This window comes from Triticum aestivum, chromosome 2A (assembly GCF_018294505.1).
Source record: "Triticum aestivum cultivar Chinese Spring chromosome 2A, IWGSC CS RefSeq v2.1, whole genome shotgun sequence".
NCBI lineage: Eukaryota > Viridiplantae > Streptophyta > Magnoliopsida > Poales > Poaceae > Triticum > Triticum aestivum.
In genome coordinates, this window is record NC_057797.1 from 216,326,847 (window position 1) to 216,346,306 (window position 19,460).

Consider the following 19,460-nt stretch of genomic DNA (forward strand, 5'->3'; position numbering starts at 1 on the left):
CACTTCTTTCGAGAGAAACTCCTTCTCTAGAAATGATCCATTCTTAGCAATGAATGTCTTGCCTTCGGATCTATGATAGAAGGTGTACCCAACAGTCTCCTTTGGGTATCCTATGAAGACACATTTCTCCGATTTGGGCTCGAGCTTATCAGGTTGAAGCTTTTTCACATAAGCATCGCAGCCCAAAACTTTAAGAAACGACAACTTTGGTTTCTTGCCAAACCACAGTTCATAAGGCGTCGTCTCAACGGATTTCGATGGTGCCCTATTTAACATGAATGCAACTGTCTCTAAAGCATAACCCCAAAATGATAGCGGTAAATCAGTAAGAGACATCATAGATCGCACCATATCTAGTAAAGTACGACTACGACGTTTGGATACACCATTACGCTGTGGTGTTCCGGGTGGCGTGAGTTGCGAAACTATTCCGCATTGTTTCAAATGTAGACCAAACTCGTAACTCAAATAATCTCCTCCATGATCAGTTCGTAGAAACTTTATTTTCTTGTTAGGGTGATTTTCCACTTCACTCTGAAATTCTTTGAACTTTTCAGATGTTTCAGATGTATGCTTCATTAAGTAGATATACCCATATCCGCTCAAATCATCTGTGAAGGTGAGAAAATAACGACACCCGCCGCGAGCCTCAATATTCATCGGACCACATACATCAGTATGTATTATTTCCAATAAATCTGTTGCTCACTCCATTGTTCTAGAGAACGGTGTTTTAGTCATCTTGCCCATGAGGCATGGTTCACAAGTACCAAGTGATTCATAATCAAGTGATTCCAGAAGTCCATCAGTATGGAGTTTCTTCATGCGCTTTAGGGCATCTCCAGCCGTTGGAGCCCCCCAGGACAATCGCCGGACCAAAAATGGCAGGTCCTGGGGGGCAAAACTTTTCCGCCGCCGCCCCCAAGAATCCGTTTCCCCAGCCGTTGGTGTCCTCAGAAGAATTGCGGGGCAAAAAGTGATTAGGTGGCAAGGAGAAAAACCCGTGGGGGAGTAGGATTGGCCGTTGCTTCCGTCGGCGCCCCCAACAGCCCCTAGTGCACTGGGTTTGGCTTGGGTTCGCCGGCGGCATTTTGAGGTCGTGGGGCTTGGGGGGCATGGCTGGGCCATTTTGCCCTTTTTGCATCATCGACAGAGAAAAAAGGCTCCTGGGGGGCACTCGGGGAGGCGGCTGGAGATGCTCTTACACCAATATGACCCAAATGGCAGTGCCACAAATAAGTTGCACTATCATTATCAACTATGCATCTTTTGGCTTCAACATTATGAATATGTGTATCACTACTATCGAGATTCAACACGAATAGACCACTCTTCAAGGGTGCATGACCATAAAAGATGTTACTCATATAAATAGAACAACCATTATTCCCAGATTTAAATGAATAACCGTCTCACATCAATCAAGATCCAGATATAATGGCCATGCTTAACACTGGCACCAAATAACAATTATTCAGGTCTAAAACTAATCTCGGGGGTAGATGTAGAGGTAGCGTGCCGACGGCGATCACATCGACTTTGGAACCATTTCCCACGCACATCGTCACCTCGTCCTTAGCCAGTCTTCGCTTAATCCGTAGTCCCTGTTTCGAGTTGCAAATATTATCAACAGAACCAGTATCAAATACACAGGTGCTACTACGAGCTCTAGTAAGGTACACATCAATAACATGTATATCACATATACCTTTGTTCACCTTGACATCCTTCTTATCCGCCTAATACTTGGGGCAGTTCCGCTTCCAGTGACCACCCCTTTGCAGTAGAAGCACTCATTCTCAGGCTTAGGTCCAGACTTGGGTTTCTTCTCTTGAGCATCAGCTTGTTTGCCATTCTTCTTGAAGTTCCCTTTCTTCTTCCCTTTACCCTTTTTCTTGAAACTGGTGGTCTTGTTGACCATCAACACTTGATGCTCCTTCTTGATTTCTACCTCCGCAGCTTTTAATATTGCGAAGAGCTCGGGAATCGTCTTATCCATCCCTTGCATATTATAGTTCATCAATAAGCTCTTATAGCTTGGTGGCAGTGATTGAAGAACTCCGTCAATGACACTATCAACAGGAAGATTAACTCCCAGTTGAGTCAAGTGGTTATGGTACCCAGACATTATGAGTATATGTTCACTGACAAAACTATTCTCCTCCATCTTGCAGTTGTAGAACTTATTGGAGACTTCATATCTCTCAATCCAGGCATTTGCTTGAAATATTAACTTCAACTCCTGGAACATCTCATATGCTCCATGATGTTCAAAACGTCGTTGAAGTCCCGGTTCTAAGCCGTAAAGCATGGCACACTGAACTATTGAGTAGTAATCAACTTTACTCTGCCAAACGTTCTTAACGTCATTAGCAGCATCTGCAGCAGGCCTGGCACCTAGCGGTGCTTCTAGGACGTAATTCTTCTGTGCAGCAATGAGGATAATCCTCAAGTTACAGACCCAGTCTGTGTAATTGCTACCATCATGTTTCAACTTTGCTTTCTCAAGGAACACATTAAAATTCAATGGAACAATAGCATGGGCCATCTATCTACAATAACATAGACAAGCAAAATACTATCAGGTACTAGGTTCATGATAAATTTAAGTTCAATTAATCATATTACTTAAGAACTCCCACTTAGATAGACATCCCTCTAATCATCTAAGTGATCACGTGATCCATATCAACTAAATCATAACCGATCATCATGTGAGATGGAGTAGTTTTCAATGGTGAACATCTCTATGTTGATCATATCTACTATATGATTCACGCTCGACCTTTCGGTCTCAGTGTTCCAAGGCCATATCTGCATATGCTAGGCTCATCAAGTTTAACCTGAGTATTCTGCGTGTGCAAAACTGTCTTACACCCGTTGTGGATGAATGTTGAGCTTATCACACCCGATCATCACGTGGTGTCTTGGCACGACGAACTTTGGCAAAGGTGCATACTCAGGGAGAACACTTTTTCCTTGAAATTTAGTGAGAGAGTTTTGATAACCCACAAGTATAGGGGATCGCAACAGTTTTCGAGGGTAGAGTATTCAACCCAAATTTGTTGATTCGACACAAGGGGAGCCAAAGAATATTCTCAAGTATTAGCAGCTGAGTTATCAATTCAACCACACCTGGAAACTTAGTATCTGCAGCAAAGTGTTTAGTAGCAAAGTAATATGATAGTGGTGGTAACGGTAACAAAGTAAAGACAACAAAAGTAATGTTTTTGGTATTTTTGTAGTGATTGTAACAGTAGCAACGGAAAGGTAAATAAGCATAAACCAGTATATGGAAAACTCGTAGGCACCGGATCAATGATGGAGAATTATGTCGGATGTGGTTCATCATGTAACAGTCATAACATAGGGTGACACAGAACTAGCTCCAGTTCATCAATGTTATGTAGGCATGTATTCCGTAAATAGTCATACGTGCTTATGGAAAAGAACTTGCATGCCATCTTTTGTCCTACCCTCCCGTGGCAGCGGGGTCCTATTGGAAACTAAGGGATATTAAGGCCTCCTTTTAATAGAGAACCAGAACAAAGCATTAACACATAGTGAATACATGAACTTCTCAAACTATGGTCATCACCGGGAGTGGTCCCGATTATTGTCACTTCGGGGTTGCCGGATCATAACACATAGTAGGTGACTATAGACTTGCAAGATAGGATTTAGAACTCACATATATTCATGAAAACATAATTGGTTCAGATCTGAAATCATGGCACTCGGGCCCTAGTGACAAGCATTAAGCATAGCAAAGTCATAGAAACATCAATCTCAGAACATAGTGGATACTAGGGATCAAACCCTAACAAAACTAACTCGATTACATGATAAATCTCATCCAACCCATCACCGTCCAGCAAGCCTACGATGCAATTACTCACGCACGGCGGTGAGCATCATGAAATTGGTGATGGAGGATGGTTGATGATGACGATGGCGACGATTCCCCCTCTCCGGAGCCCCGAACGGACTCCAGATCAGCCCTCCCGAGAGAGATTAGGGCTTGGCGGCGGCTTCGTATCGTAAAACGTGATGAAACTTTCTCTCTTATTTTTTTCTCCTCGAAAGCCAATATATAGAGTTGAAGTTGGCGTCGGAGGGCCACCAGGGGGCCCACGAGGTAGGGGGGCGCGCCCAGGGGGGAGGGGCGCGCCCCCCACCCTCGTGGACAGGGTGTGGCCCCCCTGGTCTTCATCTTTGGCGAGGATTTTTTATTATTTATTTTAAGATATTCCGTGGAGTTTCAGGTCATTCCGAGAACTTTTGTTTTCTGCACATAAAACAACACCATGGCAATTCTGCTGAAAACAGCGTCAGTCCGGGTTAGTTCCATTCAAATCATACAAGTTAGAGTCCAAAACAAGGGCAAAAGTGTTTGGAAAAGTAGATACGACGGAGACGTATCAAGTTTCTCTGTTTATCTGTGTTTTTCGTTAATCAAAGGTTTTTTCAGCCTTGTTTATCTTACATCTGGTTATGTTTTTCCACTATGATAATTTCATAGTCATGTATCGGGTGTTTTGACCCGTCCGGTGCTAAACCGCCGGGACAGTTTTTTCATTTTTACAGGAATAGAGTTAAAACATTGCAGATGTAATCACGGATGTGCTGCATATATATATTAACATCATTGGCAAAGAGTCATATGCAACATTTTATGCACGATGGCATAGGCAAAACATGCAGTTTTCAAACTAATATATTACAAGGCTTTGAGAGCCCAAAAGATGGTTATGACTCTCCCCTCGCCGATCACCTCCCTCTACTGGTTGGAAGCTGGGATTGGAGCAGTCAAAGCCGTTCATAGCAATGAACTCCGCTTCATCGTCAATCAGGCCGGCTGGGTCGACTTCCTGGGTAAAAGTGTGTTGGCGAACCGGCGGGATAAGATCTGTCACCTTATAAGAGGGAGTCGCCATCTTCTTATTCTCCATATCAAAACCCGGCTAATATTTGTCGATTTTGGTCTCTTCGCCAAGAATGGTAGCCTGAGGACGAACTCCCCTCACACAGGCAATAAAGTCATCTTGCTCAAATGGAGTCCCGTCTTCCTTCACGATAGGGTACCCCTTAGCCACGTCCACCGGGTCTAAATCCAGCACCCAGGCTTTGGAGCGGCTCAGGGCCGTCAGGGCTCTGGCTCTGGCACAAGATCTTTTGACCTCTTGAAATCTGGCGGGTAAGATCGATAACTTCTTCAGAACATCACTCAAACGGTTGGGTCCTTGGTTGGCAGGGGAAATAGTAGAAAGTGCTCGTTGAGCACCAGTGCACAATTGCTCCACCATGGTATAAACCGCCTTCAGTTTTGTCACACTATCTTGACTCAAATTTTTACTTCGTGGACCTGTGAGTGTTTTTTCACAAAGGGTCAGCAGGCGGCTTATATCCTTGGACAAAATAAAGTAAAAGTGACTACTGCAAAAGACTTACCGAAGATGGCGAAGACCATTTGAGACACACGGGTTTTTAAGCCGGTGAGCTTCGTGGTAACCCCCTCAAGAGCCGCCTCTGCTGTCTCGGCATGTTGTATCAGCAAGGTCTTCTCATCGGCCCAGGATTTCTTCTTCTCAGTCAAACTGGTCTTCGATTTTTCAGTTTCAGAGAGACTCAATTGGAGTTTGGAGTTAGCAGTCTTTATCTCCGCCTATTGATCCGCCAGGTGGGTCTTTGCATCCGTCAATTGAGAGCCCAGTTCAGTTAGGGCGGTCTGTAAACATGCACAGGTGTGTCAAAATTTAAATAGAAGTTATAATGCTTAAAGTCCCAAGTGCTTTGCAAACGCAACAACACTTGGCACTTGGGGGTAATGTCTGCCAAAGGAGATTCTTTTTTCCAGCCTTAAAGTCCCAAGTATTTTACAAGTAACAACACTTGGCACTTGGGGGCTAATTCATGATCCTATGGAAGTTTTTTATATTGAGCCTGGTTAAACTATTTGTTTCGTCTGATTCAAGATAGTTCTGAACTTAAGTACCAACTTATTTGAGAAAAATTGAGCCGGCCCTTGGGGACTACAGGTGAAAGTTAAGCTGAGTTTAAAGAAAGTCTAAAAACAGAGTATTAACCTATATCACAACTCTATAGATCATTCAGATTCATCATAATCCGGAGACTTGGGGGCTGGAAGAGCATATATATAAGATGGTGAAAGTCAGCGAACATACCTCATATTTCAGCTGAAGTTGCTTGACCATCTCAATTTCCGAGTCATGGCTAGAATGCACATGACTGAGGTAGCCAGACAGCACATCACTAACGTTTAGATGAGCGTAGTGAGAAACATCAAACCGCACCTTCTGCCTCTCTAAAGCTTCTTGTTTAGCAGAGTGTCGAGCCAGTACAATGGGGTTGCCCGGCTCAACAAACCGACTTCCAGTAATTAAGACATCTGTGTCAGAAGTTGTCGGCGGGTTGGCGGAGCTAGATGGTTCAGTGATAGCCGGATTAAGAGTGGTTTCATTAGCTGACAGTTCAGGAGGGTCCGATTGAACGTGGATAGTTAGGTCTTCTGGTGCTTCAGATTGATCAGGAGTTTGTGCTGCCGGTTTAGGTGCGGGATTTTTCGGGCTTTCTGCTGGCTTAACCACCTTAGCTTTCTTGGATTTCGCTTGACCGCTAAAAAAGATTTTTATGAGACAGTTAATATAATGATGTAGTTTTAAAGATATAGAGGAAAGATGATTTTCCTTACCCAGGGGCAGTCTTGAAAGCCAGAAATTGAGTCTGGGACAAGTCGCCAGAAGAGCGAGAGACCTCCTGCAAAGGTGAAATAAAGTTAAAAAAACAAGGAAATAGATTCATGGATAAAAAACAAAGGACAAAGGTGAAAGAAACCTCATTCTGGCGTTTTCGAGGAGTTTTTTGTAAGTCAGAAGGTGGTTCATCATCATCATTAGTCCGGGCCTGACGGCGGCTCTCATGTTGCTGCTTTTTCAAATGAAAATGAGGGTCCAAATAAGCCAAACGGTGCGAAAACCTTACTTTCTTGGTTACCAGTCGAAGTTTCTGTCTTGGCAAAGGGGCTGAGTCGGAGGAAATAGTTACCTCTTCTTCCACAGCCTGGCTGGCCCCCGTGTCGTCCTGGCAATAGTCAGTGTCAATAAGATAGTTAAAAAATCGGCCAAGGGAGTCAAGGGCTACCTCCGACTCAGAAACATCATGCAGCTGGAACATGTCGGATGCAGTCTTCTTATTGGGTTTCCGGGTCGATTTCCTAGTGGCTATGGCAGCGGCTCTAGCTTTCTTGGCAGCTTCATGATCGTACTTAGCCTTCCAGAAGTTAGATTTGGCATGTAAACAAATAAACAGATTAAAAGGTCATGCAAGTATTTAGGCTACTGAGGAAAATACAAAAAGAGAGAGGTTAGGGGGTTTCACCTCTGGTGCCGGGTTAAGTTTGCAGAAGGGGTTTAATCCAACCTTACGGCAGTCCTCATATTTGCCGTTTACAAGGATGGTTGACATTGCAACAATGTCTTCTTCAGTCAATTGAACAGAGCTATAATGAAGAGAGTCATCTGGGCCTCCGCCATATTCGTACATTAACTTGGATCGGCGGCTTAGAGGGATGATCCGCCATTCGACCCAGCAACGGATCAGGTCAACTCCAGTTAAGCCATTCCCCAATAAAGCTTGAATCCTTTTAATAGATGGAATAAACTTCTTGCATTCAGCAACAGTAAGCTTATCAGGGAGCACAAACATAGAATCCAGACGCTCCGCGTGATAACCCGGCAGTGGTTTTTCATTGGCTGGTGACGCATCTTGGCAGTAGAACCAGGTCTGATTCCAATCTTTGGGATGACTCGGTAAGACTATTAAGGGAAAGATGGCGCCATGTCGGCACTGAATTTAGATTCCACCAAGCTCCAAACTAAGGTAGTTGGTGCATTCGTTCTGGCGGTTCAGATAAAAATATTCTCTGAAGAGTTCCACGGTCGGTTCTTCTTGAAGATATACCTCACAAAGAACTTGAAAATTGCAGATATTGGATATAGAGTTGGGTCCAATGTCTTGTGGATGAAGCTTGAAAAAATGTAGAACGCCTCGGAAGAACTTTGAGCCGGGTGGTGAGAAGCCCCGGTTCATGTGATCAGTGAAAATGATAACCTCGCCGTCTTTGGGATGAGGCCGTTCTTCGTTCGGGTCAGGAGCATGATAAGACATAACATTTTTCTCTGGCAAAAATCCAATGGTGACAAATTCTTTCAAGGTATCCTTAGTAATGGTGGAAGGCACCCAGTTGCAGACAGTTGGCGCTTTTGACGGCATGATGAAGAAAGGGCAAGCTGAAAAGAAAGTAATTTGCCGGTTCAATTTATTGGTGGAGTTATAGATTCATGATTATAGTACAGACGAGTAATGGCGGCTTAAGCAAGGGCTAATGACATATAAAGGAAAAGTGAGCCGGCGTTATAAGCCGCCATGACTAAAGATATTTGAAGGATGCCAGAAACAGAATTAGCTAAAGTATTGAGACAAACAAGTTTCCCCAAGCTATTGCTACTATTCTGGATCAAAATGGTTCAGAAAAGAAAAATAAATTTAGACCTAAAAAACGAGCGCAGAGGAGATCGTCAGCTCTAAGGAGGCATTTCTATAAGAGAAAGGGATCTGCTAACATCTAAAACAGATGTAAAACCACTACCACATACATTCTATACTTCTTTTAGATTAAAGGAGGGTACGGAGAAGAAACTACAAGAAGGTATGTGATGAACATCAAAGAATACTGATGAACTCGCAACCCTAATATAGATCTAAGTGCGCGGAAAGGTAGGAACTTACGAATGCAGATCTACTGCGAAGAGTCGCAGCGGTTCTCTGGATGAGCTTAGGGTGATGCAGCGGCCGATGTTGAGGGCAACGGTGAGCGCTACAGCGGCGGCGGAGCTCGAGAGGCAGAGAGGTAGCGAGAAGAAGGAAGGAAGAAGAAGAAAGAGGAAGGGCTAGCCGTGCCTATTTATAAGGGGATAAGTGAACGGGCATGCGCAAAAATCGAGGAAGACCGAAGTAATGATTATCCAGCTAAATGGACGCCTCCATTTTCGGAAGACATTTAAGATAAAGATCCATTAAAGATGACGTCATGGTGGTTTTCCAAATTTTCTGAAGATGATGTCATGGCGCGTTACAAGGCTTTTAACGAAACAACAGAAGATGGATTTCATCTAAGTGTTGGAGATTGACAAGAACAAAGTTCAAATCAACCTGGGGCCTAATGTTGGGAATATGACTACCAGGTATGACCCGCCCAAGAGGGGCCGGGTCAATCTTCCTGGTGGGTCATTAAAAGAAGTCCAGCGAATATACAAGGCGATGGGTTATTATAAAACTTGTAGTAGGCCCAAGCCCAGAGGCGGCTTAAAGCCTGTAATTGTAAACCGTCATGATATAGTTAAGACTTGTAAAAAAGGACATGTAAAAGAAGTCACCGAGCCGGACACATTGTATGAGCCATCCGGGACTCTGTAGGCCGCCAGGCGTCTACCCGTGTATATAAGGGGATGACCCGTCGGCGGCTTAGGGCAAGTAACATCAAATCAAGAGCCAGGCATAGCGTATTCGCTCCCTAGTCATCGAAACCTAGCAATACCACATCAACTGGACTAGGCTTTACCTTCACCGTAAGGGGCTGAACCAGTATAAACCTCTCGTGTCCTTTGTCCCGATCAACCCCTTTAAGCTTCCTAGTTGCGATGGCTCCACGACTAAGTCCTTTCACTAGGACATCTGCCGTGACAATTCCACGACACATCCCTTGCATATTATAGTTCATCACGAAGCTTTTGTAGCTTGGTGGCAGTGATTGGAGAACTATGTCAATGACACTATCAACTGGAAGATGAACTCCCAGCTGAGTCAAGTGATTATGGTACCCAGACATTCTGAGTATATGTTCACTGATAGAACTATTCTCCTCCATTTGGCAGCTATAGAACTTATTGGAGACTTCATATCTCTCAATCCAGGCATTTTCTTGAAATATTAACTTCAACTCCTGGAACATCTCATATGCTCCATGACGTTAAAAACATCGTTGAAGTCCCGGTTCTAAGCCGTAAAGCATGGCACACTGAACTATCGAGTAGTCATCAGTTTTGCTTTGCCAGGCGTTCATAGCGTCTGGCGTTGCTCCTGCAGCGGGTTTGGCATTTAGCGGTGCTTCCATTATGTAATTCTTCTGTGCAGCAATGAGGATAATCCTTAAGTTATGGACCCAGTCCGTGTAGTTGCTACCATCATATTTCAACTTAGCTTTCTCTAGGAACACATTAAAATTCAACGGAACAGTAGCACGGGCCATTTATCTACAACAACATAGACATGCAAAATACTATCAGGTACTAAGTTCATGATAAATTAAAGTTCAATTAATCATATTACTTAAGAACTCCCACTTAGATAGACATCCCTCTAATCATCTACGTGATCACGTGATCCATAACAACTAAACCATGTCCGATCATCATGTGAGATGGAGTAGTTTTCAATGGTGAACATCACTATGTTGATCATATCTACTATAATTATTCATGCTCAACCTTTTGGTCTCAGTGTTCCGAGGCCATATCTACATAGCTAGGCTCGTCAAGTTTAACCCGAGTATTCTACGTGTGCAAAACTGGCTTGCACCCGTTGTATGTGAACGTAGAGCTTATCACACCCGATCATCACGTGGTATCTTGGCACGACGAACTGTAGCAGTGGTGCATCCTCAGGGAGAACACTTATACCTTGAAATTTAGTGAGAGATCATCTTATAATGCTACTGTCGTACTAAGCAAAATAAGATGCATAAAGGATAAACATCACATGCAACCAATATAAGTGATATGATATGGCCATCACCATCTTATGCCTTAGATCTCCATCTCCAAAGCACTTTCATGATCACCATCATCACCGGCTTGACACGTTGATCTCCATCGAAGCATCATTGTCGTCTCGCCAACTATTGCTTCTACGACTATCGCTACCGCTTAGTGATAAAGTAAAGCAATTACATGGCGATAGCATTTCATACAATGAAGCGACAACCATATGGCTCCTGCCAGTTGCCGATAACTGTTACAAAACATGATCATCTCATACAACAATTTATATATCATCACGTCTTGACCCTATCAAATCACAGCAAGCCCTGCAAAAAGAAGTTAGTCGTCCTCTACTTTGTTGTTGCAAATTACGTGGTTGCTACGGGCTTCTAGCAAGAACCGTTCTTACCTACGCATCAAAACCACAACGATTTTTCAGCAAGTGTGTTGTTTTAACCTTCAACAAGGACCGGGTGTAGTCAAACTCAATTCAACTAAAGCTGGAGAAACAGACAGCCACTAGCCACCTGTGTGCGAAGCACGGCGGTAGAACCAGTCTCATGAACGTGGTCATTTAATGTCGGTCTGGGCTGCTTCATCCAACAATCACTACAAAAAAATACACTTCCGTGATGATACGTGTTTGTCACTGTAGGTCGCGTTTTTTGTCATGCATGTACATCCATGACAAATTTATGACAGAATCAACATAGTCATACCTGTGCTGTCGTAGAAGTGTTCCATGACATTACCAAAATTATCATCACGGAAGTGTCCACTTCCATGACGATAAATCGCGCGTCACAGAAGTGCTTTCATCAAGGGTGACCGACACGTGGCATCCACCATAACGGAACGCCGTTAAGCTATCGGGTCGGGTTTTGGATCCGATAACCCGTTAACAGCCCCGACCAATGGGGATTTTCCACGTGTAAAATCATCATTGCCTAGAAGAAACACGTGTCGGCTCATCGTTGGGACAGATGTCATCCACTCACTGGACAGAAGGCGCCTATGATACGCCGACACATGGCACGGCCCAACAGTGGCCCATTCCTGTGAAAAGGCCGGCTCGTTTGACTTGGTCAAAAGATGGCGGGCTGGCCCATGGAAAGCCTGTTAACGGCATGTTCGCATATAGCCCATTTACAACCCGCTAACCCAAGGCCCGTTACGCCCTATCCGAATTAGGCCCAGTAGCGTCATCTAGGCCATCCAATATGATTCCAGCCCATTTTCACTTCTGGCCCATGTATAGCCCATGATGTCTTTCGGCCCATATGAGGCCCTTTGTAACTCTTGGCCCATTAGCGGCCGTGCTGAAACTGGCCCGTAATGAACAGTGTATTACTTTACACCCATTAACGGCCCGTGGTGAAACTGGCCCGTAATGAACAGTGTATCACTTTATACCCATTAATGACCCACTATTCCGTTGGGTCGTTTCCAACCCAAGTTAACTTTCGGCCTTCTGAGGGCCCATTTATTCTTGGGCTCATTTGCAGCATTCGGTTACTTACGGCCCGTTACTGTCATTTTCTACTTGTGGGCCAAATTTAGCCCGTCATTATAGTCAGCCCATTTGTGGACCGTTAGTCTGTTGGGCCATTTTCATAGAATCACCAAATACGGCCTATTAACGGCCCGTTATGGTCGGCCCATAAAACGTACGATTTCCATTAGAGGCCCGTCTACGGCCCATTAAAGGCCCATACAAGACCCATAAATGATTCGGCGGCCCATGGATCCTACGAGATGTAGAAGGCCCATGGATCCTATGAGACATAGAAGGCCCATGGATCCTACGAGACGTACAAGGCCCATGGATCCTACGAGACGTACAAGGCCCATGGATCCTACGAGACGTAGAAGGCCCATGGATCCTACGAGACGTAGAAGGCCCATGGATCCAACGGCCCGTGAAGGGCCATGGTCGGGCGAGTTGGCCCCCGTTTGAACGATATAGCATATTCAAAGAATTATCCTACTCAATACTATCACCTCTAAAAAGCATACACTATACAACAAAGAGATCAAGGCATAGAAAGGTAGAATAATCTTACACTATACAATAAAGAAATTACAACCGATTATACCCACTAGGCATTATGGTTCGGCACAGGTGATAATGAAGCATACGCAAACAGTAAATTACATACACTAGGCAAATACAGCTCATACATCATGGACGCGCATCAACTTAACTCCATTTGAACTATAATCTCTTCAGAAAATAGGATTGGCCGGATTCAGATAACACAAATTTCAGTCTGCAAAATCTCCAATTCCTTCATGGTTACCTCAGTGTCTTGTTTCATTTTTTTGACTCCTGCATCTAATACCTACATGTCCAGTCTCAACTTGTTGATTATACGTTGACAATCATGTACACGTTGTCTTGCCACCTCTAGTTGATGCTCGAGAACATCAGCACATTCCAATTCCAATCCATAATCATTCGGTAACGGCCATGCCGCACTGCTCGCGGATCTTTGTGTTGATGTCACTTCATCCTGAAATGTTTCTGTAAGTACACATGACTAGGGCAAAAATATAGTTACAACAGTAAAGCGAACAAGACACTATTTTGTACTACATGGCAAAACAGGACTAACAATAATGCTACACGTCACTTTCAAAAAAAATGTTACACGTCATGAAGCATAAGCAGGTGATATTCTAAAAATTATAAAAAAGATAGTCTGTGCAGCCTGCATACAGAAATCCCTCTTAGCTCACTAGAGGAGCATGATGTTGGGGCCCAATCGAAAACACAGACAAGTTACAAATTTAGACAACACGTTGCGTATAAGTAAGCAAGCAGTTGGCCATTCTGTGCCTCAATTAAAGTCTTAGGGAGCATAATGAGCAGCAGAGGGTCTCATACAAACATACTACAGCAGGCAAAACTATGCAATCATTAGCGTAGTATAAACTAGATTGTGAGCCTCATGCAATAATAGTTGGTTAATAGACTTCAAAGCTTCAGGCACACTTCGACAGAGTAATTAAATGGTAAGGCCTTTAATTATGTCAACTAATAGTGATACAAGTACCGAACATCAGGCATGATTATTTGGGCATCTCATTAACTAAGGACAAATAAAGCAATTGAAAAGAGAAAATTAACTATGCCTGAAACAAACAAGGAATTGAACTGTTGAGTTGCATACAGTTACTTATCTTAGCAGGTTGAAGAGGCTCAGCGCGGCTCCTACTTCTCTTGCAAGGCTCCTTCCTAACATCTTGTACTTGGAAATCCTCAATCTTATCTTCATTGCACCCCCTCTGCAAGGTGACACAAACTAGTTACTCGTCTCCTTGGAAGATAAATATGCATACTTTCCAGTCTGTGAACACAAAAGGATGAGATTATAACAAAACAACACCACATAATGAAACATGCCGCATCTCTTGCACTTGCACACAATGAAATGAGCATTTACTATGTCTGCACTATGTAAAAACTAGGCATACCTTCAAACTGGATCTCCAGGTACTCTTGGAGAGCCTACTATAGTGTACAGCCAAACCTTTATGTCACCTATGAGTTAGACAAGGCCCCACTACAGCAGCCCTTAGTGTTTAAATCATTGACAAGCTCTGTTAGAGTGTTAGGTCAAGAACAACAAGTAATCAAAGAAAACAGTCCTAGTATGGCTGGCTGATGCAAACAAGCAATTGAACAGATGTGTGAGAAAATCTTACATATCAAGAAAAAAAGTAAATAAGGAGGCTTAAAGACCATCACTTGACTGACCAGATTTAAGGGGTATTTAAACATCATGTGTAACGTATGAACTAACATAAACATTGCATATTCCAGATTCTACAATGGAATGCACATGTATTAGGTTATACCATGTATGATGATGCCTAAATGTACAGATAGCAGGCAGGAGTGATTCATCATTGCACACACAATTGAATTGCAGGTTAAGGGCCAGTTCGATCCCGCCTTTTCAGGTCATATTGTCAAAATAAGCCATAAAAGATGTAAAGAAGTCATTTTTGAGTTATGGGCTTGGGCTTAACTAATTTCGCTTTGGAGGGGGGTGTTTCGGGTAGAACCTCACTAAAAATTGAAGTGAAGGGGAATAGCGAAATGACTCTGTTGCCTGCCTATATTACACTCAAAATGCAACTGCTGACGCCCGTGTCACACCTGACCCTCAAGTAAAAAACAAACATGCAAGCATTCATTGACCTGCCCGCTTGCATCTCCTCTCCCCTTTCCCTCTACCTCGATCCCCTGCCTGCAGCACTAGGGTTCCTCCAGCGAGTCATCGCCACTGGTCCCATCTGGCCTGGTCCTCAACGATGCTATGTCCAGCTAGGCTACATGGCTGGCGGGTAGGGGCAAATCTCCCTGGATGCTCCTCCCTCTGGCACCGCCCCTCATTCTCATGGTCTCCAGCAGCCGCTCCACTATGGTTCGTCCAACGCACTACTCCGGCGGGCGCTGCACAACTACGGTTGATGCCACACTGTGGCAGAAGGCACCTTATTCCCGCTCCCCTCCTCCCAGGCCATGGCCTTGAGGTGCTGTTGAAGGATGAGCTCATCCAACAAGGTGAGGATCTCCTCTGATTTTTTGCCAAATTTTCATTCTGATCCACTATACAATGAATTGCTATGAGCTGCTTCTGCTGCTGCTATATGATGCATTGCTATGAGCTGCTCCTGCTGCTACTATATGATGAATTGCTATGACCTGGTGCTGCTGTATGATGAGTTGCTATGAGCTGCTACTGCTGCTATATGATGAATTGCTATGAGCTGCTGCTGCTGCTATATGATGAATTGCTATGAGCTGTTGCTGCTATATGATGAGTTGCTACAAGCTGCTCCTGCTGCTGTTATATAATGAATTGCTATGAGCTGCTCCTACTGCTGCTATATGATGAATTGCTATGAGCTGCTCCTGCTACTGCTATATGATGAATTGTTATGAGCTGCTGCTGGTATATGATTAATTGCAGACTATTGCTGCTGTATGATGAGTTGCTATGAGCTGATGCTGCTATATGATGCTTTCAGGTGGTGCTGCTATACGATAATAACCAGCCACTTGGACCATCGAATTTCAATAAATAATTGTTCTTCATATAAATGTGGTTCATGCGTTCTTCGTTTAAATTAGGCAATGGGATCTCTATGGAAAACATTGACCAAAGTAGATTGTGCCAAGTAGATGGTATCTTTGTATTTGCATTTTGAGCAAATAGTGATGGTCTATTTTCCTATCATATTAATTACTGCACTGGGTTCAATTTGTGATGTTTGTAAGTCAAATTAATTTCCATATGGGCAGCAAAATGAAAAAAAATATAATGCAAGCTAGACTTTCCACTGATCATACCAAAGATAAGCTGAAAATGCAATGAAAAGAACTGGTTGGCTTATTACATGGAGCTTATATTCACAGGTACTTATTTTCTTAGGATAACTCATAATAATTGTCCCTAAGAAACTTGGCTAATAGAACTGGCATACAAATAACATGTCACGATGATTGCAATGGAGTAGTGACGTACCATAGCACACTGTATAGGCTCACCGATGCCTCTCCTTTTTTGTGATGTTCCATGAAATTGCCACATACATCTTGTAATTTTTCATTGTGCAACCCTATCTGCAAGTTGACATGGCTAATTTCAGACATCTCTACATGATACTACATTGCATATCCTTTGCGCATATTTAAACCACCAATTAACGATTGTGTGCGTACCATAAACTAGCCATGACTCTGTATGCTGGACTAGCAGGCACTCTAAGGGAGCCTAATGTAGTGCACTGAAATTCCTACATGCCACCTACGATTTTGTGTAATGTACTTCCCCTGTTCCTAAATATATGTCTTTGTAGAGATTCCAGTATGGACCTCATACAGATGTATATAGATGCATTTTCGAGTGTAGATTCACTCATTTTGCTCCGTATGTAGCCTATAGTGGAATCTCTAGAAAGACTTATATTTAGGAACGGAGGTAGGAGGTAGTATCATGTATGACATCTACATATCTAATTTAGCAGCTAGTAGTAGAAATCATTGTCTGCACAAAGGGATTACTGGTCGAAAATCCTAGCAAAGCACGCTGGCAGGCACAGAACAATACAAGAGAGAGAGAGAGAGAGAGAGAGAGAGAGAGACGCTTACAAGATCATAACAATGCCTCGGTCTAGGATCTTGGTTGGCCAAGCTGTTAGATCTAGAAGAAACATCGTCCTTGTAGTTTTTGCCAGCTGCATAACAGGTAACAGCGACCGGTTAGTATATTTGAAGTACATCGGGCAGGTGATGCTAGACGGGTTTAAAGGTGACAAGTACCTAGGCCGTGGCGGGTGCTTGGCATCTCTCCAGACGGTGGGAATCAGGTTAGAAACGTCGAGGGTGATGACGCTGCGCTGGCTGTCGGGGTCCGGTAAGGAGATCTAGAACCGTCGAGTAGGGTGTTTGTGGAGCCGCTCCGGTAGGGTGGACTACGGTGTGGGCGAAGCGGATATGTGGCCATGGACGAGGGCGTAGGTGAAGCTGCTCCGGTGGTTGGGTTAAGGATGGTGTCGACGACGCGGACCTACGGCCATGGACGGGGCGTCAGAAGCTGCTCCAATGGTTGGGTTAAGGATGGTGTTGACGATGCGGATCTGCGGCTATGGACGGGGCATCAGAAGCTGCTCTGGTGGTTGGGTTAAGGGTGGTGTCGATGATGCGGATCTGCGGCCGTGGACGGGGCGTCAGAAGCTGCTCCGGTATGTTGGATGAGGGCGCGAGGAAGCGGATCTGAGGCCGTGGACTTGTGAGTTGGCAAAGCGGCCCTGGTAGGGTTGAGAATGGTATAGGCGAAGCTACTCCGATAGGGTTGACAATGGTGTCGGTGAAGCTGCTCCGATAGGGTTGAGGAAGGTGTCGGCGAAGCGGCTCCGGTAGGGTTGAGGAAGGTGTCGGCGAAGAGGATCAGAGGCCGTCGACGGGGGCGTCGGTGGGGCGGCTCCGGGGGGTGTGGACGAAGCTTCTCTGGTGGGGAGTACGAATGAGCCGCTGCAGATGCGCGGTGGTTGACGAGAGTACCGGCGAAGCAGATCCGGCGCCGTGGACAAGGCCGGCACTGAATGGGTTGTAGTACAGTGGTGGATGAGCAGTCTACTTGTTTCTAGGGGAGGTGGGAGGGGTAGATGCGGCCGCAGAAGCAGATCCGGTGAGGTGGACGCCGCTGGCAGTGAATGGGCTATGGTACGCCGGTGGATGAGCAGTCTAGGGTTTCGAGAGGGGAGGGGAGAAAGGGTGATGAAGTACGGACGGTGTGATGTAAGATGTTGTGGTGTTGTGGAGTTACTCGTTTTTACGGGAGGGGGAGAGGAAATGGGGGTGCCGTGTAGTGGGGGAACCGGAAGTTACCAAAGCAGCCCCGACCTATCATGTAGATGAGGGCGGTATTGTAACAGTTGGTCTCCGTGCACCAAGGACAAAAGGGGGATTTCACATGCTAAAGACTAAGGTGGCAGAAATTTTAGAAGGAGACGGGAGATTTTGCCGCCCGCGGGATCGTTCGTATCCAGTTTGAACTAATTTTGGACCGTGCTAGTGGGAAGGTCATGCTAGACTGTGTACACGGGGCACGCGTCAGCAGTTAATAACTGGTGTGAAGTCTACCCCAGAAAAAAGACAATAACTCGGGATGATGCGCCGATAACTTGGACGTTCACACGGGCGCGGCCAATCGTACGGGTGTAGTGGCGCGTTCACAAAAAAGGGATCACACGCTCAGCCTATGTATTTCTCGTGTAAATAGATAATTTAGTGCCATTGGTTATTTACTTTAAACATAATGCATTGACATGTTAGTGTAGAGGCGCACAAAAAGAAATGGATATTGTAGTCAGCTACTTAAAAGTGTTACCTCATATGATTACATAGCCTCCATTTCATAAATTGCGTACCCGTTGAATTCATATATGAATATTACATAAATTACTTCAAAATAGAAACTTAAATCATCCAAGACTAATGAATTTGAATGCAAGAGTAACAATGGTGCATGTACATGATAGCTACATTGGTTATTTGAAGAAACATCACTGTAACTTTGGCATGCACAACTAAAAAGGTTTATTTAAATAGAAAAAATGTGATATGTGAGTGTCCAACCATTATAGCATTGAATCAATATTGTACCTTTGGCCACGATACGAAGTAGATATTGACTTATGTTCAAGCGATGCACGTCCACGATCGCTAGATAGTGATACGTGAATGAATTGTGCAATCTCTCTCACATGCATACATATCTCATTTCCCTGTGGGCATCGGAATCACACACGCGCACTTCGTCTATTTCTCTCTCTTCATCAGGGTTAAATTCGTCTTTCTACCCCATCCTACAAGTCTCTCACACAGAAACACACACACACTCTATGTCTAACACGCCCACCCCTTTAATTCCGCCCACCCACAGCCACTAATGTCTCAAAGTATAATAATGTCTCTCACACATATGCTATCTACCTATCCCTTAATATAGCTAGATATGTGTCACACAAACTCCTTCTCCCTACTAGCAAGATGCCCATGTGTTGCACGGAACATCAAGATGCATTTGTATGAGAAGTTTATCTTGT